Source organism: Symphalangus syndactylus, chromosome 10 (genome assembly GCF_028878055.3).
Source record: "Symphalangus syndactylus isolate Jambi chromosome 10, NHGRI_mSymSyn1-v2.1_pri, whole genome shotgun sequence".
NCBI lineage: Eukaryota > Metazoa > Chordata > Mammalia > Primates > Hylobatidae > Symphalangus > Symphalangus syndactylus.
In genome coordinates, this window is record NC_072432.2 from 43,466,994 (window position 1) to 43,477,600 (window position 10,607).

Genomic DNA, 10,607 nt, shown 5'->3' on the forward strand with positions numbered 1-10,607 from the left:
CGAATTAAGAATTTTTTACAACTTCTATATTTAAGGAGGAAGAATATAGTATCCATAAATATGAATAATTATGGGGCAGGAAATACATAATTTGCCTACAAAAATCACAAGGGTTTGATGACTGAAGCAAGGAGTGAATCGAGTCCATTGAGAATTACTAAGAAAAACATAATCAAACATAAATGCCACAGCATACAAAGATCATTTTCCAAATTGGTTCCAGAAATAGCTCCTAGGTTACCATGAAAAGCTAATTTAATTCAATTAAACAGTGTAGTATGGTTTTTCTCTTCAGAGAGGGTTTAAATATTTTCATTTGCTACAGATGTTAACGATAAGTATTTAAAGGAGTGATTGATTTAATCTTGAGTGAGATGCAGATTCAAAGCTGTTGAATAAGGACTTTTGAATGAAAACAACTTACTGACCCATTTATTCTAACCACTAGAGTATCCATTATGTATGAAGTACACAAAGCTCCTAACAAATAGCATGTTTGTTTACATTATGTCCTGTCATATAAATTCAATATTAATTCCTACTCAAAATTATAGGACAAGATAAAATATTTAGACAATGTTTGTTCCTCCATATTAGTACATCATTAGAATCCTACCTCGAACATGCAATGGTGGGAAAAGATTTACAATTTAAAATTTAAATAGTAGTTAAGCTAAATTTATTTGGGAATAATCCAGGTTTCCCTGGATAACTTTTCCACGTTAATCTCAACATTATATAAATTCATTCACAGTCACTCAGGATGAGTAAGTAATGCCTCCAAAACAGCCTGGTTGTGGGTTCTTCTGAGTCCATCTGGCTTTTGGCTAGAAGACTGGAATGACTCATAAAAATGAAGCAACCTGAGGTCACCTACTCCAGGTCTTTTAAACAGAATTGCCAACTGCTTACCAGGTGGTTCCAATTTCCGAGAATACTTAAAATAAGGGAGAAACTCATTCTAGATACACCGTTTTATTTTCATATTGTCTCTGGCCACAGAATTTGGTAAGGAAGGAAGCTCTTTTGAAATGTAGATTACCAATCATCTGAAGGCCAGAAATCACTGCATGTCTTGGATTGAGAATATTATATAAATAAAGTCAAGTGAAAAAGAAAGGAAGGATACAAAACCACAGTATATTATGCTCTCAATTGAGTAAAGAAAAAAAAACCCAAAATGCTAATGGTGGCTACTTCTGTGTGGTAAAAAAATAATAATAATAATAATAAAATATTGATTTTATTTTATTTGAGTTCCCTATGTTTCCCAAGTTCACTTCAATGAACATTCTTTACAATTAGAAAAAATAACAGTAAGTAACTTTTTAGAAAATATTATACACTGTAAATCTCATGCTCAGTGAGCTGCAGAGGCCCAGTATGTACTCACAAGTATAGGGCTGGAAGTCTCTTTCTGGGTAGTGAAGGAAAGCATTCATTTTTACCTTTAAAAAGAAAAAGAGTTTAAAAAAAAAAAAAAAAAGACAGGAGCCGGTTTCCTGTTCTATGATGGGTGAGATAATTGTAGGAACAACTCCTGGCAGTAAGAAGGATCCCTTCATTTCAGGAGATAATAAACTGGGGAAAATGTTTAGCCAATTGTTTGTATCAATTTTTTTCCCATAGTTCTGAGGAACATTAATCCAATGATATACACAGAGAAAAGTACAAGTCCCATGATCAAATACCACTTTTGGGGACTGTCAATATTAATGCATGTTAATACAACAAAGGCTCAGAAAGGGTTGCAATTTAAAAACATCAGAAATTGCTAGATTTCATTATTTACTTGCTTATCAAACACTTCTGTGTTTACTATGTACCTGTCATTGTTCTAAACACTTTAAAAATCAAAATTCTCATCTTCAAACATCCCTATGATGTAAATACTATTATTGTCATTGACATTTTACAGATGATGAAACAAAAACACAGAAGGTGCAGTAACTTGCCCAAGGTCTCACAACCAGGAAATGATACAGCCAAGATTCAAACCTAGACAAACTCCCACAGTTAACCAGGAGGCTATGCTGCCATCCATAAGATCCCTCTGGGGCTTCACACCTAACATTCCATGAAACCACTGTTGCATGAAACACACTGGGAAAACAAATGTAATCAGGTAAAACGTACTGTTATATGCAAATTCCTTATCTGGATTAGTCAAATAGCTCATATTACCTCAAACCCCAATTTTTCATTTACTATGTGACAAAGTAGAAATAACAGTGGTGTTAGACCTCAAAAAAATTCTAGAATGTAATTATTAAATGAGAGGTTTGATTAAATTATGTTCCCTCTCTGTTGTCATTTAATTTTATTAGGCATCACAATTCAAACAGATATACTCTCAAGTGCCTCTTAATTTCTAGAGGTTTCTGTGTGGCAAGACTATTGGCCCAGTTTTCTTCTTCATGTCTATCAAACTTTTAAAATAGTCTGAGAAATATAACGAGGAGGGAGATGAGGAACTCTGTGATCTTTTATCAGATTACACATTAAATGTGTTTCAGAATGCATACATTGATGTAGATGGGGTTACTGACGCATGATTAAATTCAAAATGAAAGTCACAAAATGATATAGATGATCTTATTTTCATTTAAAAATACATAGTAATGCATAAGAAAATTCTTAAGGGATACACACACACACATATATACAAAACTATTAATTTTAGGTAATAGTATAAAGCACTTTATTTTCTTAAGGTTTATATGAAATTTCTAATTTTCCTGCCAAGATTTATTGTTTATGTCATCATTGGGAAAAGCTTTTAATATTCAAATATTAAGAGCCTGAATAATACATGCAGGTTAACAAGAGCCACTTAGACATGCCCTGCCTTTCAGTTGCTTGTGATCTTGAGTAAATGAGTCTCACTGTTACTCTCTACTGCTGCACCCTGTTTATTTTTTTAAATAGACCTAATCACAAACCTAAATTGTAACTATTATGTATAGTTGTTTATTTCCTGCCCCCGTCCCAGTCCTCCCAAATAGTGGTAAACATCCACCTTTTTGTAACCACAATGCCTAGTACAGCGCCTGGTCCTAAACAGTGAATCTATAAAGATGCACTGCATTTGTGAAAGAGCGAAGGAAACAAAGCACACGGATAGAAGGTACACAGACTATCAAGTCACCAGATGTTCCAATAAACTGACTGACAGTATTTATATAAGAACTTAGGTTTGTGGATCATTCTGCATGGACAGAAGCATATAATTTGGGGTGGAAAGCAGATGTCCAAAAGAGGTAAGGGAGTACGACAGTCTTTCAGGAGCTGAATCAACAGAAAATAGGACTTTAATTGACACAGCTCCTGATAAGCTGAGGGAATTTATTATAAACAGACAATGTAATAGGGTGTGGGCAGTAGTGGAAAAGAACCCCAAGGGTACTGCAGTAAATCCAGGTTAGTAAAAGCAGGGAAGTTATTCCAGAGATTACCAGAATCTGGAAAGAGAGTTATATAGAGAAGGATACCTTGGGAAGAGCAATGACTTTCAGTGCAGGAATACAGGCAGCCCAAACTGATCTCACAAACAGGGAGCCAAGGAAATAAATACCCTCACTCCCCACCCTCCCTCTACTCTCTGCTGCGGCTCCCCAGTGACCTACGTTTTTTAGAAATCAAAGCTGTTCATCCAGGTTATTTTCCCTGCAGACAGCATGAGGTAGAAGAGCTGAGAGTGGTTCTGGAGTGGCAACCAAAAAATATCTGACATAGAAGCCAATGGTAATAAGAACAGTTTTGGCAAAAGGGGGCAAGACAGAATATTCAGATACAGAAGAAACTCTTGACAAATTGAAGAGGATCAAAAGAAACAGTGGAAGAAAATTACTAAATACATAAAAATGAAATGATGCCACAACTGTCTGCAAGCCCATCTGAGCACTGCACCACGTTCCATAATAAGGGGAAGGATTTCAGGATAATCCTCCATTATGTGGACTATCATGGCTAAATGTGTATTGGAAAACAGCAGCAAAGTAGCTTGTTTCAGAAAAAAGAATTAATGATAATTTAATACATTTTATAGATGGTCGTAAAGTATACTAGTTAGATAAAATTCACTGATTTCTATCAAGAGATTAATTTAGACAAAGGCAACATCATTACAGACTTCCTTGGAAACATTTTAGATTCGTAAATCATCAAATTAACTAGTGACAGATGTGTCTGTACTTGTTTAAGTTCGTATCTATCTAACTGCTATAAAAATGACTAAAATGTTTATCTCAAGACAGCCAGGCAAGAAACGTTATAAACAGATATACTGGATTGTATCTTTTTTTTTTTCCTTTAGCCGATAAGTAAATACAATCTTCAGAAAATTCATTTCCAAACTTGCTACTTAATATCTTCCAAAGCTGACGCCACATGCAGCCATATCCTTGTTGAAAGACAGGAAAAAATAAAATTAGCTGAATCAAACCTACTGGCCTCTAAAAGAGTGCATCCAACAGCACTGCACAACTATTTACTAAATGCCTACTATGTCCTAGCACTTTGCAAGGGGCTGGAGTACAATGATGTGTAACATCCCAATCTAACAACGCAGACTTTACAATGAATTCTTTGAAGAAGCATCCAAAGTTTTCAAAGCTGAGGATTAGAGGAAAATGACACTCAGACCTGATTAGAGGAATTCTGTCTCACTTCCCTTTTATACTGACACACTTTACTGAAAATGAAGTGAAGAGGTGCTCATTCAAGAATGCTCACCACTCTGCTTTTCAGAAAGAACCAAGCGTCTCAGTGTAGTCCAGGAATCATCTCTAGCACTAAGAACCTTACCGCAACACTTCCTAGGACATACTATAGGCTCTCACGTGGAAGAAGCTTGCAGCCCATGAGATATTTGAGGTGAGGTAAAGAAGTGCTATCTGGGAACTCTAAGAAGGTGCTGAGGTCTGAAATTCAAAAGCAAAAGTAACTCTTGAACCAGTGAATTGCTGCAGTGTAGATCCTGGGACACCCCCAGCTCCCAGCCCCCAGCCCTGAAAAAAAAAGATGACTTAACTCCATGATTCTTCTATTCCACAATAAGAACAATGTCTGATCAATCTCTCAAGGTTCCACCCTTGGCCAGGTCAACACACTCTCAGCTGCATCATTTTCACAGCCACCCACATGGCCTTATTCAGGCACTCTTGCTCACACTATATACAGACATGTTAAATCATATTTGTTCACTTCTCTGTTTAAAATCCTCCAGGGTGTTCAAGATGTACTTTGAATAAAATGCATACTTTATGCTATGAACCTCGCCACCTCTCTGACCTCATTCCTACCACTTCCTCTAATTGCCTGAGTCCAGCCTCCCTGGCCAGTGAGTGCCTAGCTTGCTACTCTTAGAGACAACCCCAGTGCGTCCTCTGATAGGAAGTTCTTTCAGATCTTCACGGGGTTGGCTCTTTCTTGTCACTCAAGAATATCCTTACACAGGCCTTCCTTGACCACGTCATATAAAATAGCCCAGCCACATGCTGTCATATCACCCTGCCTTGTTTTCCTAATGGTAAATTTCACTATTGGAAATAATCTTATTCATGTGTTTGCTGACAGTTCATTGTGTTTTCACCCTCTACAATTTCAATGACAGCAAGGATCCTGTGTCTCTTATAGTCATAGTGTCCCCACAGTGTATAACAGTGCTACACACAGAGTAGGCACTCAAACATTTAAGTAAAAATGAATGTAATTACAATATTGGCATGTAAGTGGATGTCCTGAACATCATGAAAACAAATTATTGCCAGATGTAAATTATGCATTATCCCTTCTTACTACTGTGATGGGCTTTAAAAATACCCAGAAATAACATAACAAAATGTCCTTTTTGTCTACTCCTAAATCTTGGCTTATTTCTCTCTCTCTGTACTCTATCCCTAAAAAGTTTTATTTTCACTCAATTTAAATTATTAAGTCACATAAGCGACTTTTTAATCTACCTTTCTAGCCGCAACCCCTCCTGTCCCTGAATTCTGGCCTGCCTATACATATCTCAACAATTCTACTTCAGTTTCTGCCATCACACAAAATTCAGCATATGGAAACCTGAAATTATTAATAGTATCTCTAAGACAAAATCAGTTTTTCCTTCTGTCCTTAATACTTTTACCAACCATCCTCCGAATACCCATATTTAAAAGCTAGAAATGATCTTGATTATGAAATTCAAGAACTGGAAGAGAGACTGGAGGACAACAAGTAAAGTGGTCTTCAAGTTTTTTTAAAGCTGTGTTAGCCTTTTTTAAAACAAAAGCTTACCAGAAAGTCTGATACGTAAAACAGATGAATTTGCAGTTGTTCTGGGAGTTAAAGTGGTAGTCTCTGAAGAAAACTTCAAAAAGAACCACTAATCTGGTCCAAACTTCCTTTTTCTTCTCCCTAACCCCCTTCAACACACACACACACACACACACACACACACACACACACACAGAATTATGGAGCGGAAAATGTAAGTCCAGAGAGCTTAAATCTTCTTTGCAGGTAAGAAATAGTAATTCTGCCCAACACAGTTATCACCCAGAACAATGCCTACCACATAGAAACAATTTAGGAGTCAGGGTTCTTAAAGATCAGTATTACCTCCGTGCTTTCATGCATCAGAAATGATTATCAGTTATTGCAAAGTGATACATTTCATGCATGGCTTTTATTGGGTAACATGAAAAGAAATCTTCAGAGTTTAGAGTAAAACTTCCAGCTTCTAGTTACAGACATATTTACCCACTTCTAGTGAAAGAAGTCAAACATGAGTCCAGTGAAAAGAACTGTGGCACCGTGAAAAAAGTAAAGTCTCAATTCCATAGCCATCCTAGCCTCACTTTCTATTTCTGAGCATGGTTTTTCAAACTCTCTGGGCCTCATCCTCTTCATCTTTAATATTATTAATGTGTGTGATGACATGCTAAGACTCTTTCAATCCTAAGTCTATGATCTGCTATTACACTATTCTAAAGCATTTCCCTTGAGCTACTGCATCCACAAAGAATCCGTATCACAAGTTAGAGGCAATTTGGAAAAGAACCAATCGTCCTACAAGGATTTCGTGAGTATCTATCATATACCAGGTACTGTGCTGGGCATCTGAAAGTCAGAGAAAAAGAAACGAGGGACACTATCTCACCTCAATGAGATAACAGTCCAACAAGGAAGCGCCAAGCAAGTAACCATATAGCACAGAGGTGGACACCGAAAGAGGGGCACTCAGAAGCCTGACAGGCAGAGGCAGTGGTGAGGGGGCTTCTGAAAATCAGGAAGGCTCTGCTAGGTTGGAGTAGGTGACAACTGACTTCAGATTTGGACGATAAATACGAGTTGAGTGCTCAGAAAGAGCTAGCGGAGGTGCTATATGTGACAAAAGATAAGCACATTTTAAACTGCCTTATACTTTTAAACAATAATAAATCAGCATTTACTGTAATAAAAATCCTTTATCAGGCCATCTCACACAGTTCCCAAAGCTTATGAGGAAAAATTTATGTCAATTTCCTTTTAATAAATATTATTTAACGACTGGAACATTTTGAGAAACATACATAAGCAGGCCGTGGCAGCACTGGCAGCACGTCACTCAGGGACAATAATCTAACAGGGAATTTCAGACAACCTAGCCTAGACTAAATGCTGGGCAGCACCTGGCAGACAAGGTGGCAAAGCCCCTATAAATAGTGATGATTCACTAACATGACATAAATCAAGATTTTAACTCACCAAAAACTAACATTTTGATTTAAAAGCACAAATCAGTGCCATTAAAATTCATCAGCGGCCTCTCGCACATGAGTAATGAGATCATATCAACTTATATCATGTAACTAAAAGGAAAAGGTGGTTTTCTAAATGGTAATTCAGATTGGACAAATAACACACTGTATCAAGTTTTGTAGCTCTAGGCTATATTTTGCTAAACACAAAGGTACATTATGCATGACTAAAGAAAACAGTGAAAATCAGAGCAATTAATTTCCCAGCTATGTTTCCCATAAAAAGACATCACTACTATGATCTGCTTATAACACACAAACTTTTTTGCATTGCACAATGATCTAAGTGTGTAATAACTTACATATTTCACTAAGATGTAATATCCTTCAAAACATCCTTATAATGAAAGTTTTCCAAAAACATTATTGATCACTGGAATGTCTCATGTTTTAAAATTACTGACAAATCCTTTACTATTTTCTTTACAGTTAGAAATAATTCTTCTTGATCACTAGAGTGTAAAGAGGTATAAAATACAAAGACTGAGTATTTTCTTAAATACTAGCGTCCCAGTTGACACAGGACATTTCCCACAACTTGCCCAAAACAATAATTAGGAGAGTTGTCACTGGAATCCTAAAAATATATGTGAGAAAACAGAGATTCGCTGGCATCAACTTAGCACGGCAAGAGATTTCCATTAAGTGCTTTTTCAAATTATTTGCAAACACTTTTCAGCTGAACCCTCTCACTTCCAGTGGAGCCTTTTGTGTTTCTTTGCAGAACTCAGGAACCTTTTCTCAGGTGGTTCTACTTCGCTGCAGATAAGTTTGGTATTAACACATTCTCTTTATCTGTTGGAGGTAATGAAACGGCTCTCTTCCTCCGTTTTTTCACTGGCACCTTTGTGGCCGCTCGTAGTCACTGATCTCACCTTGGTGGAAAGGTGGCTAAGAAAAGAGCAGTTCCTAATAACTCAAGGAAACTGCAGCGTTTCCATTCAGAACAAACAGCAGGACCCAGCTGGAGGGGTGCAGCTCTGAAGAAGTAAGACCCGCACCGCAGCGGACAACTTCCAGAGGCTCTTTTCCAACACCGCCAAAGACAGGCGGAAACACGGAGCCTGGACAGAGAGGGACGAGCAGAGAGATGGGCGCAGAGAGCAAGAGATAGGGGAGCCAGGAAGACCGGGAGCGAAAGCCTCTTGAGAGAGAGAGAGAGAGACCAAAAGATTGTGCGAGAGTGACAGAGCGAAGAGGATGAAGGGACAGAGGAGGGACACACTGGGAGAGCCACGGCGGGCGGTGGGGAGAGGGAGACAGACGCACGGAAGGAAAGAGAGACCGGGGGGAGAAGCGAAGGATAGCAGTAAGGAGAAGAAGGGAGAAAGGAAGAAGAGGGAGAGAATGAAAGACCCAGAACTTGAGAGAGAGGCACAGAGAGAGAGAGAGAAGCAGGAGGGAGAGAAGAGACAGGCAACTGAAGCAGAGACGGAGCCCAGTCCGAGGCGCCGGGACCAGCCCGCTGCGCACTTTCCCCCACGGCAAGACTGGGTCTCGGGAGGCGTCCGGGGCAGGTGGGTGCCTGCAGGTCCCGCCTGGGCCCCCGCCCCGCCGGGCTCCCTCCCATTTCCCGGATTCCGTGACTGCCCTCAGCTCGCCCTCCCGCCCCATCCCTCCGCTCGCAAGTCCAACTCCCTGCCTTGGCGCGTCCCTCCAGCTCCGAAGCACGTGTCCCGCCCGCCGCCGCGGCTGCCCGGACTCCTCGCCTGCGCGGGCACGAGGCCTCGGGGTCCCGGCAGAGCCGCCCGCGCACAAAGCCGAGGCGGCCACCGCCCGACCCCCTCCCCGCCGCCGCCGCCGCCGCCACCGCCCCACGGCCGCGCAGCCCGCCCTCGCTCTCGCCCTCTCCCTCGCGCGCTCCGTCCTGCCTGGGGCGACCGCCGCCCAGCCCTGCACCCAGCCGCTGCCCGGCCCGCGCCGCCCCTCGCTCTGCCGGGCTCTCGCCGGCTCGGCCGCCCCCCGCGCGCTCGGGAACTCGGCCACCCGCAGGGGACGGGGCCCCGCCGCGCGCGCCTTACCCGCAGCTGCGCTCCCGGCTCCCCCGTCCTCGGCGCCGCGGTCCCCGCACTGCCCGGCGCCTCGCGAGGCCCCGCCGACTCCGCGCCCCGCGCCCGGCCGCGCCGTCAACTTCTGGCCGCCGCGGCCGCTCCGCCGCCGCCGCCACCGCGGGACTTTTTTTTTTTTTTTTTTTTTTTTTCCCCTCTCGCTCCTCGGCTGCCTCTGGAATTTTTTTTTCACTTGCCCTCTCCAGCTCCCACTAGTGATTGGAGACTGAGAGCCAAGTACTTAGCGGAGGGATTACACTTCTCAACGCACTTGGAGCAGCCCCAGCGCCGCCGCCTGTGTGCGGAGTGCGGAGCCGACTTGGGGAGCGGCGGGGTGCGGGCCGAAGGCAGTCCGGGTAGAGGGGTGCGCTTTCCAAGCCCCGTCCACTGCTCAGAGCATCCCCAAGATTTCCATCGTGGGTCCTGTCCTGGTTATGTTTAAGAAGGTTTCCAGAAAACCTCCTGGTTTGAGGAACAAAGATTCGTGGAATTATTGTACCTTGAGAGCTGGAAAGGGCTCGCAGAGATGATATAATGTGGATTCCAACTTTTCAGGGCCATAGACACTTTTCAGAAATTGATAAAACGTTGACACATCTCGTAAAAAATGAACACATTAAAATTATGCCTGCAGTTTGAGGTGGGGGTTTTAAGAATCTTGAAATATATATAGCTGAGCGTCCAAGGGAAATATTTCCCTTCTACATATTTTTTGAAACCGTTAAACGAAAACTAACAACAACCAAATTAAAAATAAAAAAATAAAACCCAA

General features: G+C 41.3%; 1 protein-coding gene across 3 annotated transcripts in view; it reads right to left on the reverse strand.

The window, feature by feature from the left end:
• Positions 1–9,896, reverse strand: part of BMPR1B (bone morphogenetic protein receptor type 1B) — a 398,805-nt gene extending 388,909 nt beyond the window's left edge. For 2 of the 3 annotated variants that reach the window (XM_055296981.2, XM_055296980.2), the window contains exon 1: positions 9,809–9,882. The gene's annotated coding sequence lies outside the window, so the exon portion shown is untranslated. Of the gene's footprint in view, positions 1–9,808 lie in introns of all 3 variants that reach the window. The other variant, XM_055296979.2, reaches the window with a different exon arrangement.
• Between the last annotated feature and the right edge of the window lie 711 nt (positions 9,897–10,607).